Source organism: Microcaecilia unicolor, chromosome 6 (assembly GCF_901765095.1).
Source record: "Microcaecilia unicolor chromosome 6, aMicUni1.1, whole genome shotgun sequence".
In the NCBI taxonomy this organism is placed as follows: Eukaryota; Metazoa; Chordata; class Amphibia; order Gymnophiona; family Siphonopidae; genus Microcaecilia; species Microcaecilia unicolor.
In genome coordinates this window covers 235,054,419-235,076,715 of record NC_044036.1, presented here as the reverse complement: position 1 = coordinate 235,076,715, position 22,297 = coordinate 235,054,419, and the positions used below count along the sequence as shown (strand labels likewise).

At 44.0% G+C, this 22,297-nt stretch overlaps 1 protein-coding gene across 3 annotated transcripts in view; it reads right to left on the bottom strand.

Moving 5' to 3' along the window:
• Window positions 1-6,315, bottom strand: part of LOC115472398 (ectonucleoside triphosphate diphosphohydrolase 8-like) — a 454,313-nt gene extending 447,998 nt beyond the window's left edge. For all 3 annotated transcript variants that reach the window (XM_030206671.1, XM_030206673.1, XM_030206672.1), the window contains exon 1: window positions 6,179-6,315. The gene's annotated coding sequence lies outside the window, so the exon portion shown is untranslated. The remainder of the gene's footprint in view (window positions 1-6,178) is intronic.
• Between the last annotated feature and the right edge of the window lie 15,982 nt (window positions 6,316-22,297).

The window sequence follows — 22,297 nt, the reverse complement described above, 5'->3', positions numbered from 1 at the left end:
TCCCACTCATGGCAGGCTCAATGTGGCTTACATGGGGCAATGGAGGGTTAAGTGCCTTGCCCAGAGTCACAAGGAGCTGCCTGTGCCGGGAATTGAACTCAGTTCCTCAGGACCAAAGTCCACCACCCTAACCACTAGGCCACTCCTCCACTCATGTAGGTTATCATACTGCCATATGAAAAGAATGAATACAGCAAAGACAGCTGAAAGAGAGGATTCTCATGACTGGCAATGAAACCATTTGTGAGTGAAGGTGACCCTAATAAAATGATGCACATCTTTTATTACAAAAAAAAAAAAAAAAAGTATAAAAATGAAAGAAATATGGATTAGGACAAAACAAAAAAGTGATCATGATTAATAATGTAACCTTTAAATAAACCGGGTGATTGCCTAGGGTGGCAGCAAAGAGCAGCTGGAGTTAAAGCAAAATAATACTACTACTACACATTTATAGAGCGCTACTAGGGTTACGCAGTGCTGTACAAATTAACAAATAAGGACAGTCCCTGCTCAGAAGAGCTTACAATCTAAAGGACGAAATGTCAAGTTGGGGTAGTTTAGATTTCCTGAGAGGAAGTGTAGTGATTAGGTGCCGAAGGCGACATTGAAGAGGTGGGATTTGAGCAATGATTTGAAGATGGGTAGGGAGGGGGCCCGGCGTATGGGCTCAGGGAGTTTGTTCCAAGCATGGGGTGAAGCGAGGTAGAAAGGGCGAAGCCTAGAGTTGGCGGTGGTGGAGAAGGGTACTGAAAGGAGGGATCTGTCAAGAGAGCGGAGGTTACGGGTGGGGACATAAGGGGAGATGAGAGTAGAGAGATAAGGAGGGGCTGCAGATAGAGTGCATTTGTAGGTGAGTAGGAGAAGCTTGAACTGTATGCGGTATCTGATTGGAAGCCAGTGAAGTGACTTGAGGAGAGGGGTGATATGAGTATATCGGTTGAGGTGGAAGATAAGACGTGCGGCCGAGTTCTGGATGGACTGAAGGGGGGATAGATGGCTAAGTGGGAGGCCGGTGAGTAGGTTGCAGTAGTCAAGGCGAGAGGTAATGAGAGAGTGGATGAGAGTTCGAGTGGTGTGCTCAGAGAGGAGGGGGCGAATTTTGCTAATGTTATAGAGAAAGAAGCGACAGGTCTTGGCTATCTGCTGGATATGCGCAGAGAAGGAGAGGGCGGAGTCGAAGATGACACCAAGGTTGCGGGCAGATGAGGGTGTTATCAATTGAGATAGAGAGTGAAGGGAGAGGAGAAGTGGGTTTGGGTGGGAACACAATAAAGTTCCATCTTGGCCATGTTTAGTTTCAGGTGACGGTTGGACATCCAGGCAGCAAAGTCGGATAAGCAGGCCAGTACTTTGGCCTGGGTTTCCACAGTGATTTCTGGTGTGGAGAGATAAAGCTGGGTGTCAGCATAAAGATGATAGTGGAAACCATGATAAGAGATTAGGGAGCCTAAGGAAGAGGTGTAGATTGAAAAAAGAAGGGGCCCAAGGACAGAACCCTGGGGAACTCCAACAGAGAGCGGGATAGGGGAGGAGGATGAGCCATGAGAGTGTACTCTGAAGGTACGATGGGAGAGATAAGAGGAGAACCAGGAGAGGACAGAGCCCTGGAACCCAAAGGAGGACAATGATAGATATTGACAACCACACAATCATCATACTTTTAAATGTTATGGTTTTACAGATTGTTGGGGAGGGGGAGGCACCTGCCTTCAAGGGCACCGTCGAGTTTTATATTTAAAAAAAAAAAAAAAAAACCTTACCGCGTTGGCGAACTGGCGGGCGTAGTAAAAGCAACAAGTAGGCACGCTGGTCTCCGTCCGCTTCCCCGCCCTCTCAGCACCTGCCCGCCTGAAAGGAAATGACATCAGAGGAAGGCGGGATGCAGAGAGGGCAGGGAAGCAGACGGAGACCAGCGTGCCTACTTGCTGCTTTTACAACCCCCGCAACGGAAGTAGAGAGTATTTTTGCCTCTGCACCAATATATCAGTATGCCACAGCACTTTGGTGTGGGCTTTTGGTGCTGACTCATGATGCTTCACTGCTGTGGTGGTCTTTGGCAGTGGGTGCTGCTTTGAGCTCATTTGGATCTATGCTGAGATGGTGGTCTTGAAAAAGACCTTTTGTAGAAAAAAACTGTCATTGGCAAACGCTAAAACTAACCTTCAGCATCACAATGTAACAAAAAGCCAGAGTAAAGTGAGGTTTTGTTGTTGCAAATCCAGCAGTGGCAATCTCAGGTTTTCTATTTGGAAAGCTCTGCACTTTCTGACCCAAAGAGGCATTCAGTTACTGTGACAACCACAAGCATCATGGTGTGGTCTAAGACTGAAGTACCAAATTTCATGAACATTATGATGGATATTCTTGATCCATATGGGCATCTCAAATTCTGCAGTAGGGTCTACTATAAAGAATATGGTGGTCATCAAATCAATCTAAGAAAAATAAAAGTTCAGGGTCTGGAGAAGGCTAAATCATTTTTTTTAAGGGAGAGAGAGAAGTGGCAAAAAAAACAGGAGAAAAATGTTGACAGCAGTGCTGCTGGGAGAGAGCAGAATCCATATCCAATGCAAAGTATTGACAAAAACAGATCAAGGTGCTTGAAGGAAGCTGTTGCACAGAAATTTGTATGCACACTGAAAACACCCTTTTTAACCTCGGAGAGAGATCTATATTGGCATTATTGGATTAAAGAATCCATCAGTATAGTTGAAGAATTACGCCCTTTGCTGTGAAGAGGTTGCTAAAATTTTGGCAAGGACTGTTTCCATAGAATGCAGTGGGCTTTCCATTATTTTGCTGGACATGGTGAGAGAAAAAATATCAAATGAAAAGACAACACTGCATGATCAGACAACAAAGGTAGAAAAAAGTATTTTATTCCAATTAATAAATTCTGAATATGTCAGCTTTTTGAAATGTGCACCAGTGATATTTTCAATGTAATTTTCAATTTTTCTGGTATTGCTGCATGCTGAGTCTGACTTCTTGAGTTAACTTTCCAGTTCAGTATTTTGCCTTCATATCTTTTGATTTCTAGTTCCTTGTGTCATGTGTGATCAAGGTACAGTATTCTGCTAGCGTGGTACTGTATTGGTGTTTTAGAGCCTTGTGTAATTACAGTTCTGCCTTTTCACGCATAAGGTTGTAGCTTGTCCTGTCCTTGGAATCAGGGCCAGTCTTAGGCAGAGGCGACCAAGGCGACCGCATAGGGCCCCGCGCCTAAGGGGGCCCCACACAGCGCCTAAGGGGGCCCCGTGCAGCGCGCCTCAACTCTGCCTCACTCATGCCTCCCCCGACTTCTGCCGCTGCTCGCCTTAGTCGCCTGAGATGACCCCTATTCCTGCGGCTCAGCCGCTCCACACCTGTCACCACCGGCGCGGCGCCCACCCCCGGCTTGGGCCCACTGAGCCCGCCGTCAGCTCCCGAGTCCCCAGACCCCGGCGACTAACTGAGCGATGCCAGCGAGCCAGCCCAGGCAGCGACGGCCCCGCCCACAACGACAGACAGTTGCAGCGCGACGGCTCACCTCCAGGCTCCAGCTTCCTGCTCAATGTCCCGCCTTCTGATGTATTTTCTGTTTCCGGATGCGAGGGCGGGAGTCACTGAGCGGGAAAGCTGGAGCCTGGTCGGAGGTGGTGGGGACGTGAGGTGAGCCATCGTTGCTGACGCCAACAGTTGTGTACTTATGCCAAATTGAAATCGGATTCCATGCAGGCAGGAGATCAGGAGAAGTCTCTCTCTCATCTAAGGACGCTTGCGGACGGTGCAAGAGTTGGAAATGTCTGCCTCCCTGAGAGGAATTTGGCCCAACAACATTAGTTGCTGGAGAAGCTGAGCAAGTAAGATCTTCTGGCTTGGAAGAGGCTGTTTCTAACATATCTGGGTTATTTTCACATAGATCTGCAGATATTTCTCCTGATAAAAATTTGGATGGCAATAGATGTCAGGAAGTATTTTTTCACGGAGAGGGTGGTGGATGCTTGGAATGCCCTCCCGCGGGAGGTGGTGGCGATGAAAACAGTAACGGAATTCAAACATGCATGGGATGTGCATAAAGAAATCCTGTGCAGAAGGAATGGATCCTCAGCAGCTTAACTACAATTGGGTGGCGAGGATAGGGGAGGGCAGACTTTTATACGGTCTGTGCCAGTGCCGGTGATGGAAGGCGGGACAGGTGGTTGGGAGGCAGGAAAAACTGCTGGGCAGACTTATACGGTCTGTGCCCTGAGAAAGACAGGTACAAATCAAGGTAAGGTATACACATGAGTTTATCTTGGGCAGACTGGATGGACCGTGCAGGTCTTTTTCTGCCGTCATCTACTATGTTACTATGTAATAGCAGATTTAGCTAAAACACTGCTTCCAGTAATTAATGATATACCTCGAATTAATCATTTGGAAGCTAGACTGCAATCACAGGAAGAAAAGATTACTAAGCTAAAATCTGAGAATGGAAATCATGAAGTAGCAAAATCTGATATAAAGTAGGTACAATCAGTTCAAATTATTTTAGTAACTGATGTGGCTACTTGCCTCTCTGCTTTGATGGGTTACAGAGTAATAGGGGAATTTGAAAGTACTGGATCTTTTCTTAATATTTTTCCTTTATTCTCCTTTGAGAATTGGAACTACTAATTGTAGTGGACTTGAACTGAATAATTTCTGAGGAGGGAAGGTTTCATGATAGCATTGTGCTTATTATTTCAATCAGTTTTTTTGTACAAGTTTAGCTTCATTTGTCTTTATTTGAAATTTCATAAATAAAAAAAATGTTCTAATCTTATCAATGGGGTGGAGCTAGGGTGGGGCGGGGCTAAGGTGGGCAGGGCTAGGATGGGGCCCCACCAAATTGGTCTGCATAGGGCCCCGCACTTGCTAAGACCGGCCCTGCTTGGAATTCGTGCTTGTTATGGTTTAGTAAGGATATGAGTGTGTTTTTACACAAGTTTGTGTATAGTGTTTTGCAATGGAGAGATTCTGTTGGCCTTACTGAGGTGGCACCAATATGCTCCGCCCCATCCTTTGCCTTCCCGCACACAGCCATAGGCTCTTTGGCACCGCCCAGCTCTTCCACACGCCTTGGAGCCAGGCAGGTCCGGGGGAGGGGGGGCACTACTGATGTTTGGATGATCACGACTGAGTTTAATTAGTAAGATGGACCATCGGTCTGACCCAGTATAGCTATTCTTATGTTCTTAAGTTAATTGGGAGGTACAAAGCAGAAGGCTTGCCTCCCTAAGGCACCTAGAACTCTTACTTAGGACCTTGAAAATTACATAAGAACATCACAATAAAAGAAAAAGGAGAGAGCCAAATGAGGGATATAAGTGTTCTGAAGGGGCACCTGTTTTCTCCTGATCTAGGAAGAATTTAACAGCCTTCTTCAAACCAGATTCAACTATAAAATTGTCTTCAACCTTTACAAAATATATTTAAAACTGGTCTGGTATCATTTTCGATAAGCACTGCAGGAAGTTGAACCCAGGACAGTATCAGTAGGGAAAAGTGAATAATGTGGTGCAAACTCCACCAAACTGAATCCAGCCTTGTACGAGTTTGAGGAAACCTTAGGATTTCCTGGCAATATCCTGGGAAGCTCTATCAGATTTTCATGATCAGATCTTGGAAAACCATAGCAGAGACATGGAAAATGTGCAACTGATTTGTGGCAGGTTAGCAGAGCCACTGCATATTCATATAATGGACGGTTTTTTTTTTTAAGGTTGTTTAACCAGTGTGACTAACTCAAACATTTCACAATCCTATTATAAAAACTCCCACCCGGAACTAGGAAACTACTTTGTGATATGCGGCTGTGGTTCTCACACCTGTGTGGAAAAAAAAAAAAAAGGAACGAAAAACCGAACCAGAAAACCACCAGGATTCCCTGTTCCCCCAAGAGATAGTCTGAAAATCTGGTGTGGATAGAACTTGAAACACAAATTTATTAGGGACGGACAAACAAACGTAGTAATCTCTATCCCTTTTAGAAAGTAGGCTAAAACTGGAAATGGAAAAACATGCACAATTTATTATAGCAGGAAATATACACAACATAACAGAGCTCCACCATGTTAAGTACGCAAACTGCCCCGTTAGTGAATAGTGGTGAGTTAACAGAAAAACGCAGTTATAGCTAGTAATCTGCACCAAATATGAAAAGTAATCTTACCGTTTGTTTTGTGTCCGGACCTGAAATCTTAATATTTGAAATGTGTAATTTATCATCCGCTTCTCAGACTGGCAAAGGAATTCTCTCTGTGTGCTTCTAATAGCAGTCCCAACCATTGCCCCACCTACGTCCGCCTAACCAATCTGCTGTTGTTCTAGACTAAATAAGCACACACCTGAAGGAAGGCAGTGACTAGTGTGGGATGGGCAGGGTTGGTTATTGGTGGTGGTGGTGGCGGCTTTAGTGGGTTTTCTAAGTATCAGGTGATTATATGGGGGTACGTGATTAGAGTCTGGGAGAAGGAGGTGATGTTTTTATTGAAACTGTAAGGTGTTCATTCGTGGTTTTTTGTTATGATTTACCCAGACAGGGTCTAAGTGCTGCTAGCACAAACACTGGTGTGGTGTTTCCTTATAGAAAGATTGGTCTTTGGAGTGGTTACTCTATGTAGGACCTTTGTACCTCTCACTTCTCATCTGACAACTACGCTAATAGATCACGTGTTCTTCTCTAGAAGTCTAACTAGCTCTAGTAATTGGGCAAACACAGCCTGTACAAAGATAGTGGGCTCTGTAGGCAAACTTTTAACCTTATTACTCTCTCCCCACCAATTAACTTTTAGCCCCCTCTCCAAGATTTTGATAATTGAACTGAACAGTAATGATCGTCACACAAAATTCCTATAGAAATGCAGTATGTACTGAGGGCTCTTAATTGTGACTGTAAAGACCTATTGTTTTATTTTGACTGCTATTGCTTTTTGCCACCCCCCAAGAATATGCTGCCCTAGGCAACTGCCTAGTCTTGCCTAATCATGTCCTTGCCCTCTGACGTTCTTTTGGTGGTTTAGAATCTGCCAATTGTGATGGAAACAAAGGCAGTAATATCCAGCTGGTGGTGGATTTTACTGACACTAAATATCCAAGCACAAAGCGACTGCCAGCAGTTACTTGGGTATCACTGATATTCAGTGGTGGTACAGGAATAGATAACTGGTTAACTCTTTGCTGTCCTAACAACCAGAGACTTGTCCAGGCACTACCAATGTATACTGGTAGTGCTCAAGTAACTCAGTTCCACCCAGACTCCACCCAGTTAAGTAGCACTGAATATTGGGCCCAAGGCTTTGGGTTGTTATTATTATTATTATTTATTGCATTTGTATCCCACCTATTTGCAGGCTCAAAGTGGCTTACATAGTATTGATAACATAGTTATTCCAGTGACTCAAGTATAGTTAGTATTGTGTAGAGATTAGTTAAGGGAAGAAGAAGGAAGGAAAGGATTTATTAGGGTATTTATAGAAGGTGGGCTTTCATAACTGAATGTGTTGGTGAAGTGGGTTAGTGGGGCTGTAGGTTCTCATTGTAGGCCTTGTTGAAGAAATATGTCTTCAGAAATTGGCGAAAGGTAGTTGTTTCGTCGATTGTTTTGGTTTTGGTTAATGATGCTATCAAGACATTAAGGAGGCAATTCAATCATAGGACACCTTCATTTAGGTGTCCCAATGCTGTGTGGGGAGCACCTATTATATAATGGCATCTGAGTGCCTCAATTCCATTATAAAATACTAGTGTAAACCCACATTGGTGCACCTAAATTTAGCATCATCATTTATGCCAGATGAATGGCAGGAGTCAATGAAACACATATAGCCTATAGTATCATAAAAGTTTACTGCATGTGTAAGTTGGAGATCTGCCTATGCCCCTCCCATTCTCCAACCAGGTATATGCCCCTTTGCAGTTACATATGTGTGGAGCACTTATGCATGCAAGGTGCAAATAACTGCACACACCCAGTTATATAATTGTCCTTCAGGTGTTTGTGAACACTTAAAATGTATTTAAAAGGCCATAACAGTTTACTTATTGTTTGTTCTTTGTACTGTAGGCTTAGTGATACTACTTTCCTTTTTTATGAGCTCTCTACATACATGTCTGCAGTGTATATGCACATTGTTTGTACTCAAAAATGTCCACCAGGTAGAGCAGTTCTCTCAGTGATAGTGGATCCAGGCCATGAGATCCAGGAAGGAACAAAAAAAAGCACTGTGAGGGCAGAATGCAACTGCAGTGACTCTGGGGACAGGGTGGGAGGTGGCATCATTGAAAGGAAGGAGACATGCAGTGATTTGACCACTAAAAAGGAGGCAGTCGTGAGGGCAATATCAGAAGTGGCCCAGATCCAGGGCTAGTATTAACAGTGGTGCAAAAAAGATAGCTGCCCTGGGCTCTCAAGTTGCAGGGGGCCCCAAGCTTATCTGAAGCTGAAAGATACAGCCTACTGATAACAGTGGTGCAATCAAGACAGTTGCCCTGGTCTCTCAATTTGTAGGGGGGCCCAAGCTTATCAGAAGCTCAAAGATACAGCCTGCTGATGGGCTTTGGAGCCTCCTGCTAAATTTCTGCTCTGGGCCCCAATATGTTTAACACTGGTCCTGCCCAGAGCATTGCATGTTCAACAACATCTCTAGTACATAGCCACAGAATGTCACATTCCCTCCATTCCACTCTGCATGCAAAAAGTGCTTGCAAGCAGGCAGGAGGCTCAACACCCATCAGATTGAAATATTCTTAGCAGATCCCACATAATCCATACTTAACATGTTCCTCTTTACATCTTACTTCAGCTGGTACAAGTCATGTCAAGAGTCCTGCTACACCTACAACCTGGGACTTCTGTCAGGTTGACAGCCTCCTACCAGGACCGGCCCTAGGGTTTCTAGCGCCCTCCTGCAGTCTATTAGTCGGCGCCCCTACCCATCCAGAGGCAGGATCACTATGGCTCCACCCCCACAGTAGACACACCCCTTTTACCAGCCATGGCATCATTGAAAATATTACACCAGTATAGAAGAAAAATAACTTAGCACACAGACCAGGAATTAGGAGAATAGACAGTCTTGCCAACTCTGAAAAACAATGTGTTATCAAAATTTCAGAATCTAACAAACAGATCCCTATTCAGACACTTGGCCTTGCAGTCACACATGTAGAACAGAGATAGCCCCTCTTCAAAAATTAACCTGAAATCCTAAGAAGTTAGACTCTGCATGCAGCACAATAGCCTTCCCATCGAGCACAGCTTAGGATCTAGCTAGGGCAGACTTAATCAGCATAAACTAACATATTCTACAATCTGAGTTGGACAGACTAACAGGAGTTACTGAAGTGGGAATGAGAGATAGGTGATGGTTAGGAATTGAAAGCAGACATCTAGCCCTCCTGTCCTGTGAGTTGCTGTGTTGGGGATGGGGGGGTGGGGGTGGAAAAGGGTGGGTCAGGTGCAGCACTAAACAGCAGTCTCTGACAAAACAAGGGTCCAGGCTCTGCTGTGCTGTCTCTGTCTGAGCCCTCTCTGGGCAGAGGACAGAGGTTAGCTGAGCTCCCACAAGTTTTTTCAGAGCCAGAGTCAGTTGGAGCAGTGACGTCCTCTGACAAACACAAGGAGGATATTTCTCTGCTTGGGAGGGGGGAGGGGACGGGACAGAGCTGACAGCTTTGGAGCCAGACTGAGATGAGCAGCAGAGATTAGATACTCAGCAGAGGTTGATTGCTTGCAAAGTGACGCCCTTGAAGGCAGGCGCCCTCCTGCAGTGCTTACCCTGCTTACCGGGTTTGACCGGCCCTGCCTCCTACCCATCCATCCACTTTCAGCTGGCAAATGGGGACCCAGCCATAGCCAGAAACTAATGATAACTGGGGAAAGCAACAGCAAACCATCCCACTATTAGTCTTCCAAGAAATTATGGAGGTAGCAGTCCCAAGTAAGTCATTCACAATTTGGTGCTGGCATACAGCCATGGGTGGGCCTGGGCCCACCAACTCACTGGGCTTAGGCCCACCCAACAGCAGTGCACCCTTAACAGCACCAGCATGGAGGCTCCCATGGTCCTGCATCTCCCTCCTTCCCTTGTCTCTTGAAAGGGTCACTGGCAATTGCAAAGATTCCCACACACTGCCTGCTACTGACCCAGAGCCTCTCCTCTGCCATGTCCTGGCCCCTCTGATGTAACTTCATGTTTCTGCCTGGGTGGGATGCTGCAGAGAGGAGGCTTCTGGGTCAGCATGAGGCAGCGTGTGAGAATTACTGCCACTGCTGGTGACCTCTCAAGAGAGAGACATTTGTTAAGGTAGATGGGGGGTGGGGGGAAGGTCCAGAGAACTGTTGACCATGGGGGTGAAGGGGAGGGAAGGAAAGAGATGCTGCAAGGGGTGGGGAAAGGAAGAGGGAGAATTGTTAGGGTGGGGTGGGGAAGGAGAGATTCTGCATGGGAGGGGGGAGAGAAGGGGGAGAGATGGAGAATTGTTGGACATGCATGGGGTGGAGGGGAGGGAGAGAGAGATGCTGCATGGATGAGGTGAGAGGGAAGAATGTTGGACATGGTGGTGGAGAGGAGGGAAGGAGATAAGTTATACATGGGGGGGAGATAGAGGGAGAAATGTTGGACATAGGGATGGAGGGTGCAGATGGAGAAGAGAGGGATAAAATTGGGCATAGCAGTGGAGGGGAGGGAGGGAGGGAGATATGCTAGATTTCAGGCATAAGGGAGAGAGGAAGGGAAAGAGAGATGGTGGGCAATGGGAGAGAGGGAGAGATATTGGACATGGGGTGGAGGAGAGGGAGGAAGAGATGCACAGGAGGTATTTATTTATTTATTTGTTACATTTGTATCCCACATTTTCCCACCTATTTGTAGGCTCAAGTGGAGTGGCCTAGTGGTTAGGGTGGTGGACTTTGATACTGAGGAACTGAGTTCGATTCCCACTTCAGGCACAGGCAGCTCCTTGTGACTCTGGGCAAGTCACTTAACCCTCCATTGCCCCATGTAAGCCACATTGAGCCTGCCATGAGTGGGAAAGTGCGGAGTACAAATGTAACAAAAAAAATGTGGCTTACATAGTACCAGAGAGGCGTTTGCAGACTCCGGTGTAAACAATACAAAGTGATATTGTGGTAAGATAAAGTTCATGTGGCACAGCCACATTAGGGAATCATACAACGGAAGAGTTGTTTTATGTCCATTACGTACTTTAATTTTGTTGTGTTGCAGAGATTAGGCATTTATGTTGGATTGGTAGGGTATGCCTTTTTAAACAGGTTAGTTTTTATTTTTTTCCTGAAGTTTAGGTGGTCGTACGTAGTTTTCAAGGCTTTTGGTAATGCGTTCCACAGTTGTGTGCTTATGTAGAAAAAACTGGATGCGTAAGTTGATTTGTATTTGAGTCCTTTGCAGCTTGGGTAGTGCAGATTTAGGTACGTCCATGTTGATTTGAATGTGTTTTTAGTTGGTAGGTCGATCAGGTCTGTCATGTATCCCGGGGCTTCACCGTAGATAATTTTGTGAACCAGAGCGCAGATTTTGAAAGCAATGTGTTCTTTGATTGGGAGCCAATGCAGTTTTTCGCGGAGGGGTTTTGCACTTTCAAATCGCGTTTTTCCGAAGATAGTCTAGCTACCGTGTTTTGAGTGGTCTGAAGTTTCTTTAATGTTTGTTCTTTGCATCCCGCATAAATTCCATTGCAGTAGTCCAAATGGCTTAGTGCCATTGATTGTATCAGTTTGCAAAATGTTTCCCTTGGGAACAGTTGTTTCACGCGTTTGAGTTTCCACATTGAGTGGATAATTTTCTTTGTTGTGGATGTCACTTGGCTCTCTAGTGTTAGGTTGCGGTCCAATGTAATGCTGAGGATTTTCAGGCTGTCTGAGATAGGGGTGTTGATAATTGTGGGGTTGTCCGCGCTGTGTTGGGATGAGAGGATAAGACAGTGTGTTTTTTCTTTGTTGAGTTTTAGTTGAAATGCATTTGCCCAAGAGTCCATGATGTTCAAGCTGATCTTGATTTCGTTAGTGATTTCTGTCAGTTTAGATTTGTAAGGAATGTATATTGTGACATCATCTGCATAGATGAAGGGCTTAAGGCCTTGGTTGAATAAGGGCTTGGCTAGTGGGGTCATCATTAGGTTGAAGAGGATCGGTGATAACGGTGATCCTTGTGGTACTCTGCAGTCTGCTTTCCATGGTGATGATATGTTTGAGTTTGATTTTACTTTATATGTTCTTGTGGTTAGAAAACCCTTGATCCAGCTAAGTATGTTTCCACCAATCCCGAACTTATCTAGTACTCTTATTAATATATTGTGGTTTACCATGTCGAATGCACTAGGCATGTCGAATTGGAGAAGGAGGATATTTTTGACTATTGCTATTTCCTGCTTGAATTTGGCTAGGAGAGTGAGTAGTACTGTTTCTGTGCTGTGGAGGGGGCGAAAACCTGACTGTGATTTGTGTAATATTGAGAATTTGTTTATATAATCTGTAAGTTGTTTGGCTACCATGCTTTCCATCAGTTTGACTGACAATGGGATGGATGCTACTGGACAGTAGTTAGTGATTACATTTGTTTTTTTCTTGGTGTCTTTTGGTATCGGGGTGAGTAGGATATTGCTATTTTCCTTAGGGAAGAAACCTTGCTGTAGCATGTAATTTAGGTGGGATGTGAGGTCTACTATGAAGTGGTCATGGGCGGATTTCATTAGGTAGTTGGGGCAGGTATCTAGTTTACAGTGAGTGTTGGAGAACCTGCTGATCGCCCGTGCAACTGTATCGATGGTGAGGGGGGCAAAATTTAACCAGGTTCGGTCAGCCGGGTATTCTCGGGTCCAACTCATTAAGGAAGTTATCGATGTCAATGTTGTCCTGAGGTAGCGTGTTGTGTAGGTTTACAATTTTTTCATTGAAATACTTAGCAAGTTTATCTGCAGATGGGATGTCTGTATTCGATGTAATGACCAGGTTGGTGTCTAGCAGTTTGTTCATGAGTTGGTATAATTTCTTCGTGTCTTTGTAATCTGTCCCTATTTTAGTTTTATAGTATGATCTTTTGGTCTGTCTTATACGTATTTGTACTTTCTTTGTGATTGTTTCCATGTGTTGAGTGTGTGTTCATCTTTTGTTTTTTTACCATGCTCATTCGAGTTTTCTGGATTGTGTTTTTATAGCTTTTTCAGTTCATCGTTGAACCATGATATCGAGTTATGCTTACGTGAAGATCTTGTTCTTAAGGGTGCTATTTCATCTAGTATGCATTTGCATATTTTATCCCATTCCATGAGGTAGTGTATGGAGTCTATTTGTGCTGTCCATTCATTGTTATATATCTGTTGCCAGAATGTTTTTGTGTCTACTTGACCTCTTGTTCTGTAGGATGTGTGTTCTTGTATTTGATGTATTCCCTTCTTCCGCCAGTGTAGGGATAAGTTTAGTTTGTAGTAATCAGTCCAGGGTGTTTCTGTCCATTTAATATCTGTTATTATTAAGTTCTGGTCTGTTGAGAGTTTGTGTGAGATGAGATCAAGTGTGTACCCTTTGATGTGGGTTGCTTGCATTTGTGGCCATTTGAGATCCCATAATTGGAGGAATTCCTTACATTCTCATGCGTTGATTGAGTTTGGGTCTTCTAAGTGAAGGTTGATGTCTCCTATTACTAGTACATTGGAGTTGGTTACACATGTGTTTGAAATGAGGTCTATGAAGTTAGTCTGGCCTTTGTTCCAATTACCTGGAGGTCTGTGGATTTACATAGACATCATATGAACAATACAGCCAGTAGGGCCTCCACCCCAGTGGGACAGCACTTCACAGAACCAGGACACTGTACCAGTGATTTCACAGTGAGAATACTGAAAGGTAACTTTAAAAACATACAAGAACGTAAAACCTTTGAAGTCAGAATGATTGAATATTTTAACACCCAACAGAAAGGACTTAACAAGGATCTGGGGTTCCTAGCCCATTATAAACCATAAAGCTGTATGTCTCTGTTGATCACCCCACCCCTCACCTATCCACACCCATCCTGTTAGAATATCAATGATATGCTTTGATGTCCCCATGCATACCTCCGACCCACCCCCATCCTCCTACCCTGTCAGACTGTCATAGAGGCATATTTTCGAAGCACTTTGGGAGGCTAAGTTCCATAGGTTTCTATGGAACTTTGGGAGGCTAAGTGCTTTGAAAATGAGCCCCATTGTAATGCTTGAATGTTTTCACTTATATACACTGTCAGCTAGCACATTTGCTTATTTCTGATCTGACGAAGAAAGGCAACCTTCGAAAGCTAATCAAGAAATGTATTAAGCTATATCCAATAAAAAAGGTATCATCTTATTTTCTTTTCCATGTTTTATTGTATTTGATTTCTATTGATAACCTGGAGGTCTGTAAAACAGGACACAATTCAAATGATCGCGAAGGATTTTGTTGTGGATTCTGATTGAGGCCATCTCAAGTTGAGGTGTCATGGACTCGGCAGTGGTTTCGGTGGTAAAGTAGGGGGGAGAATGAGGATTTTGGATCTAGGGGCAGAAGGGAGTGAGGGAGAGATAGAAACAGAGAAAAATGTAGGCAGATAAAGACCATATAGTCTATCCAGTCTGCCCATCCATGTCATCTACTCTCCCTTTCACTCCTTTAGAGAGCCTATGTACTTGTCCCAAGCTCTCTTGAATTCAGATACTGTTTTCATCTTCACCGCTTCCACTGGGAGGCCATTCCATGAATTCACATCCCTTTCCATGAAGAAGTATTTCCTCAGGTTACTTCTGAGTCTATCCCCTTTCACTTTCATCCTGTGCCTCCTCATTCCAGAGCTTCTTTTCAATTGAAAAAAACTTGCCTCCACATAGGTATTTAAATGTCTCTCATATCTCTCCCTCCTGCCTTTTTTCCAAAGTATACTGTGATGTGAAGGCATGGTCCTGGCACCTTATTGACCCTTCCCTACTAGATTCGCATGTAAGGAGTGCAGGAGGGGTTTGGAGCTCAGGGGAAGGAGAAGTCCCGGAGCGGAGTTTCCTGGATTTGGAGGAAATTTTCCGTGGCTGCAGTCATCCAGGGACTAGCGGGGCACGGTGAATGGGAAAGTATTAGCCCCGAAGAACCAGTAAGGGAAAGAGGGATGTCTCCCTAAGGCTTGGGGGAAGAAGGGGGATATGTAAGGAAATAGTCTCCTCAAAGATTCCCTCTAGGGAGCCGGTTCCATGTATTCCAACCCTTAGGTATAGGATTTCCCCACCTTAGAACTAAGGAAGGGAAGGAAGACCCGGGACACCCTCAGGGAGAAGGGAATAAGGTTATTCTTTCTGGGTTAGAGTCAAAGTTACCCCGTTTGGCCACCTAGGGGAGCACCAGGGATGCAGCCCAGTTGCCTTGGGTAAAAAAAAACCCACAAAACAACAATACATGATGCCTCCTCTCAAGGGAAGTTAAAGGGGAGTGGCCACGACCTGCCCAGCTGAAAATAGACATAACTGAGTAAAGGAAGAAAGACCTAGAAAGAGGGCAAGGAGCTCCTACTGTCCTGACACTGAGGCTGTAGACTGCCTAGAAGCAGGAGCCTCCAGCCCTTCAGCAGAAGGAGGTGAGTTGGAAGGGGCAGCTTGTTGATCGACAATTCAAGGTATGCAACAGGCAGTTATGGGAGGACCCAGAGAGAGAGAGAGAGAGAGAGAGAGAGAGAGTGCGCAGAGCTGTGCAGTGGGAGGTGAGCTGCCAGGCCATTGATAACGGTAGGGGAACACTGCTGAGAAAATTTTGTTTGGAATATTGGACGTTGAAATGGGTAACCCTTGTGGGAACAGTGCAAGGTTCAAAGATGCTGAATATTGATTTTTGCTTGTTGGAACTATGGATTTGTTGAAAAACTGGTTGACTGGAATAAAAGTTTTTTAAAAACCTGGACTGGATCACTTTGTGGCCTTGACCTGAACTGGTAGGGAATTACAAGGCTGAGAGCATTGTGTAACAGCCCAGAGGGCTAGAGGAACATGGGACCTAGGGTATCACAAAACATACTGAGATCTTTAAGTCTGTCCCCATACACTTTTTGACAAAGACTACTGACCATTTTAATAGTTGCCCTCTGGACCGACTCCATCCTGTTTATATCTTTTTGAAGGTGTGGTCTCCAGAATAGTACACAATATTCTAAATGAGGCCTCACCAGAGTCTTATACAGAGGCATCATTAACTCCTTTTTCCTACTGACCATTCCTTTCATTATGCACCTAAGCATTCTTCTAGCTTCCGCTGTCGTCTTTTCTACCTGTCTGGCTACCTTAAGATCATCACGTACGATCACACCCAAGTCCTGCTCCTTTTTCATCCACAAACGTTCTTCACTCCCTAAACTGTAGCATTCCCTTGGATTTTTGCAGCCCAAATGCATGACCCTGCATTTTTTTTAGCATTAAATCTAAGCTGCCAAATTCCAGCATTCCTCTAGATTTGCTAAATCCTTCCTCATGTTATCCACAGCTTCAAGGGTGTCTACCCTACTGCAGATTTTGGTATCATCTGCAAAGAGGCAAAACTAATGAAACAGCCCTTCAGCAATATCGGTTACAAAAATGTTAAAAAGAACCAGATCAAGAACCAAACCTTGCGGCACATCACTGGTAACATCCATTTCCTCAGAATGAGATCCATTTACCACTACCTTCTCTCACCTTCCATTCAACTAGTTCCTGACCTAGTCAGTCACTTTAGGGCCCATGCTGAGTGCACTCAGTTTATTTATTAGTCATCTATACGGAATTGTGTCAAAGGCTTTAGATTTTAGCAAATACACCACATCTAGCTCTCCCTTGATCCAACTCTCTGGTCACCCAGGCAAAGAAATTAATCAGATTTGTCTGACAAGATCTGCCTCTAGTGAAACCATTTGCCTCAAGTCCTGTAATCAATTGGATTCCAAAAACCGTACTATTCTCTGTTTTTAAAAGTGTTTTCATTAATTTACTTACCACAGAAGTCAGATTTGCTGGCCTGTAGTTCTCATCCTCTTCTTTCTGCTTTTATGGAGAGGGACCACATCTGCTCTTTTCCAGCCCACTGGGACCATTGAAAAAGTCAGCCAGCGGAGTTGCTAGAACTTCCCCAAATTCCTTCAGTATCCTCGGATGTATGCTATCTGGCCCCATTGCTTTGTCCACCTAATATAGCCTGCTCCTCATGAACACAGTCCTCTGAAAATCATTCAAGGACTACCACCCTTCCATTACTATTTGTGTTTGTCTTCTGCAGTCCTGCTCCTGGCCCTTCAGCTGTCAACACAGAACAGAAATATTTGTTACGTAATTTCGCCTTATCTTTATTAGCTTTTACATATTCCTTCTCTTCACCTTTGAGTCTCACAATGCCACTTTTGCACTTTCTCCTAGCATTAACATATCTAAAAAATGTCTTGTTCCCCTCCTCCCTTTTACCATATTGGCTATTTTTTCTTCCATTTGAATGTTTGCTTTCCTGAATACTCTACCATCTTCTCTAAGCTTTTCCAGATATTGTCACCTGTCTTCCTCTTTCTGCAATCTCGTATAGTTTTTAAAGGCTAACCTCTTTTTCCTTACCCTAGTGGCCTCCTTTTCCTCTTACTTACTTTCCTTATAAAAAGGTTTATTGCCCTTACAGTAGCTCCTTTCAGTTTTGCCCACTGCTTTCCAATTTCTTCCAGATGTTCTCAACCAGACAGCAATTCCTTGAGGTAATCCCTCATCTACTACTTACTACTACTACTTAACATTTTTAAAGCGCTACTAGGGTTACGCAGCACTGTACAATTTTAAACACAGAAGGACAGTCCCTGCTCAAAGGAGCTTACAATCTAAAGGACAAGTTATCTAAAGGCAAATGGGTCAGTATAGGTTTCCTGAATAGAGGTAATTGGTTATGTGCTGAAAGCTATAGTGAAGAGGTGGGCTTTGAGCAATGATTTGAAAATGGGCAGGGAGGGGGCTTGACATATGGGCACAGGAAGTTTCCAAGCATGGGGTGAGGCGAGGCAGAAAGGGCGGAGTCTGGAGTTGGCGGTGGTGGAGAAGGGTACTGATAGGAGGAATTTGTCCTGTGAACGGAGGTTACGGGTAGGAACGTACGGGAAGATGAGGGTAGAGAGGTAATGAGGGGCTGCGGATTGAGTGCATTTGTAGGTTAGTAGGAGAAGCTTGAACTGTATACGGTATCTGATCGGGAGCAAGTGATGTGAGTATAGCAGTCCATGCGGTAGATAAGACGCGCGGCGGAGTTCTGGACGGATTGAAGGGGGGATAGATGGTTAAGTGGGAGGCCAGTGAGTAGTAGGTTGCAATAGTCAAGGTGAGAGGTAACGAGAGAATGGATGAATAATGTTAGTTTTATTTTTAGTTTTATTTTTGAAGTCTAGAACCTTCACTATTGAATGAACCCTCTCCAACCTATCTTAATATTAAATTATGCCATCTGGTGATCACTGGATGCCAGATGATCACCTACTATAGCATCAGAAACACTCTCCCCATTAGTAAGCACTAAGTCCAGTATAGCCACATCCCGCGTGGGTTCCATTACCAACTGTTAGAATAGTTCCCCCTGTAGAGACTCCAGGATTTCCCTGCTTCTAGAAGACACTGCAACAGGGATACTACTCAAATCAACATCTGGCATATTAAAATCACCTATTAGTAGTACTCCCCCTTTAACAGCTATATTTTGAATGTTTTCAACTAAATATCTGTCCATTTCTTCGGTCTGTAAAGATACTAGGCAATGGGAGTGAGGGAGGAGAGAGGGAGGATGAACCATGTAGGAGAGGCCAGGAGGGGAAGAGGGGGTATCAAAGAAATGAATGATAGGAGGATAGTGAACACAGGGGGTAGAAATATGGTAATAGGGAGTAGATTAAAGATGAAAGGGACTGGAAGGCTAGGGAAGGAGTGAGATGGAGAATGGGAGAGCTAGTGGGTGAGAGAAAGGGATGGAAATTTGGTAAGCATCTGAAAAGTAAAAAGAGAAGGTTGAGAGAGGGTGAAATTTGAGTGGACAGAGAGGCAGAAAAGAAGAAAAAAGAGAGGAAAGAGCTAAAAAAGAACGATTGGTGTATACGAGGCAGTAAGGGAATACTACTTATCATTTAGATAGTGCTTCTAGACATACTCATCGCTGTATACTGAACATATAAGAGACAGTCCCTGTTCAACAGAGCTTACAATCTAATCAAGACAGACAAAACAGGACAATTAAGGAATAAGGGAATTACTTAAGGTGGAAATTATATGACAGACATGGGTACTGAACCACACGATCATACCAAGTGACATCTAACTCGACTACTTCAGCCACATTGATACCTGAATGCGGAGTCCCACAGGGATCCCCCCTCTCGCCGACTCTATTCAACTTAATGATGATACCCTTGGCCAAACTATTATCAAACCAAAACCTCAACCCATACATATACGCAGACGACGTAACGATCTACATCCATTTAATCAAGATCTATAGGAAATTTCCAATGACATCAACCAAAGTCTCCATATCATGCATTCATGGGCAGATGCATTTCACCTGAAACTTAATGCAGAAAAAACCCAATGCCTAATACTCACCTCTTAACACAAAAGAACAAATTCACCGCCATCAACACACCAAATCTGAACCTTCCAATTTCGGATACCCTAAAAATTCTTGGAGTTACCATCGATCGACACCTAACACTCGAAACCCATGCGAAAAAAACAACCAAGAAGATGTTCCACTCAATGTGGAAATTAAAAAGAGTAAGACCTTTCTTCCCAAGGAATGTTTTCCGTAACTTGGTACAATCAATGGTGCTTAGTCATCTAGACTACTGCAACGCACTCTACGCCGGCAGCAAAGAGCAAATAATCAAGAAACTTCAGACAGCCCAGAACACTGCAGCTAGACTCATATTTGGTAAAACAAAATATGAAAGTGCCAAACCCCTACGAGAAAAACTAAACTGGCTCCCACTCAAAGAATGCATCACGTTCAAAATATGCACCCTAATTCACAAAATCATTCACGGAGATGCACCAGCCTACATGTCAGACCTGATAGACTTACCACCCAGGAATGCCAAAAGATCATCCCGTACATTCCTTAACCTACACTTCCCTAACTGTAAAGGTCTAAAATACAAACTAATGCACGCGTCAAACTTTACCTACTTGAGCACACAGTTATGGAACGCATTGCCGCACAACTTAAAAATGATTTACGAACTAACAAACTTTCGCAAACTACTGAAGACCCATCTCTTTAACAAGACATACCACAAAGATCAACCAATGTGAATACACACAACTCTGCCACAAAAGTTCAGAACTGTCTTACATCATTTACTTGTTATATTACTATCATGTTTGAACATTTTCATGTAGCCCAAGATCCTTCTGTAACACTAAATGTCTATTTTCTATTATACTTCCACTATTCATGATGTATTGTAAGCCACATTGAGCCTGCAAAGAGGTGGGAAAATGTGGGATACAAATGCAATAAATAAATAGGAGTTGAAAGCAGCCTCAAAAAGGTGGGGTTTTAGCCTAGATGTGAAGGTGGCCAGAGCTGGAACTTGATGTACTGATAGGAAGTCTATTAACATGCGTATGGTGCAACAAGATAAAAGAAATGGAGTCTGGAGTTTGCAGTGGTGGAGAACGGTACAGATAAGAGAGATTTACCTGATGAATGGAGTTCCCGGGGAGGAGTGTAGGGAGAGATCAGAGTGGAGAGGTACTGAGGAGCTGCACAGTGAATGCATTTATAAGTCGGCCTACTGTTGGGGAGGTGGAAAAGATGCTGGAAAACACAGCAGTACATGCTCAAAAGCAGCCGATTCTCCTCCATAAAGATGGGCCTCCACCCTCCCGTACTGTTGAATGGCTGAATATGAGAAGTTGGTGCTTGGCTCATCTTCATATCAATACTCTTTCCTGCCCGCTGCTGCTATTCTGCCCAGCGCCGCAGTGTTTTCAAAATTGCTACTGAGACTCCCTGCAGCAGTCTTGCAAGATTGTTGAGACCCGCAAAACTACCTTGGGAAGTCTTGGCACCCATTTTGAAAACACGGTGGCATCGGGCAGATTAGTGGGTAGGAAAGAGTGGGGTTCTTTCCTGCCCCGAAGAAGCCAGTAGACCACCAGGGCCCTTCAAGGTAGGACCGGGAAGAGCTCACTGAGGCTTGGGTGACTGTAGTGTTCTGGAGGAGGGCGGCAGCTGCAGTGGGCGGGGGGGGGGGGGGGGGGGTAGCCCGGGTGACACGTTGGTAGGGGCCCAATGATCTTTATTACCCAGGGGTCCAGATCATTGTGTCAGCCCACCCCTGACCAAGACTCCAAGTTATTGACAATATTCAACTTAGCAGTCGAGATGTCCTTCACATCCTGAGCTGCACAGCACTCTCACTCACAGCATGTGACAATAGTCGGTCGATGTAGTATATCTAGATTTTCAGAAAACATTTGACAAAATCCCTCATGAGAGACCCCTGAGAAAATTAAAAACCTATGAGATAAGAGACAATGTTCTGATGGATAGAAAACAGAGGGTAGGGTTCAATGTCCAATTCTCTCAGTGAAGGAGGGAGAATAGTGGAGTGCCCCAGGGATCTCTACTGGGACTGGTGCTATTTAACATATTTATGATCTAGAAATGGGAACTATGAGTGAAGTGATTACATTTGCAGATGACACAAAACTATTCAAAGTTGTTAAAACACATGCAGATTGTGAAAAATTGCAGGAAGACCTTAGGAAGTTGGAAGACTCTGCATCCAAATGGCAGATGAGAATTAATGTGGACAAGCTCAAAGTGATGCACATTGGGAAGAATAATCCAAATAATAGTTATTTGATGTTAGGTTACACCTTAAGAGTCAGCACCCCAAAAAAAGATCTAAATGTCATTGAGGACAATATGCCTAAATCTTCTATCCAGTGTGCGGTGGCAGCCAAAAAAGCAAACAGGATGCTAGGAATCATTAGGAAAAGGATAGAAAATAAGACAAAGAATATTATAATGCCTCTGTATAGCTCATGATGTGATGACAGCTTGAGAACTGTGTGCATTTCTGGTTGCCGTATCTGATTTTAAGTATGTATGTCATGTTTTATTATGTAAGGTTTTTTTTGTAAACCACCTAGGGATTAGGCAGTATATACATTTTTAAAATAAAATAAATGTAGCAGAATTAGAACTTCTCTCATATGAGGAAAACCTTATCAGATAAGGTCTATTTAGCTTGGAAAAGAGACAGCTGAGGTGGGATATGAA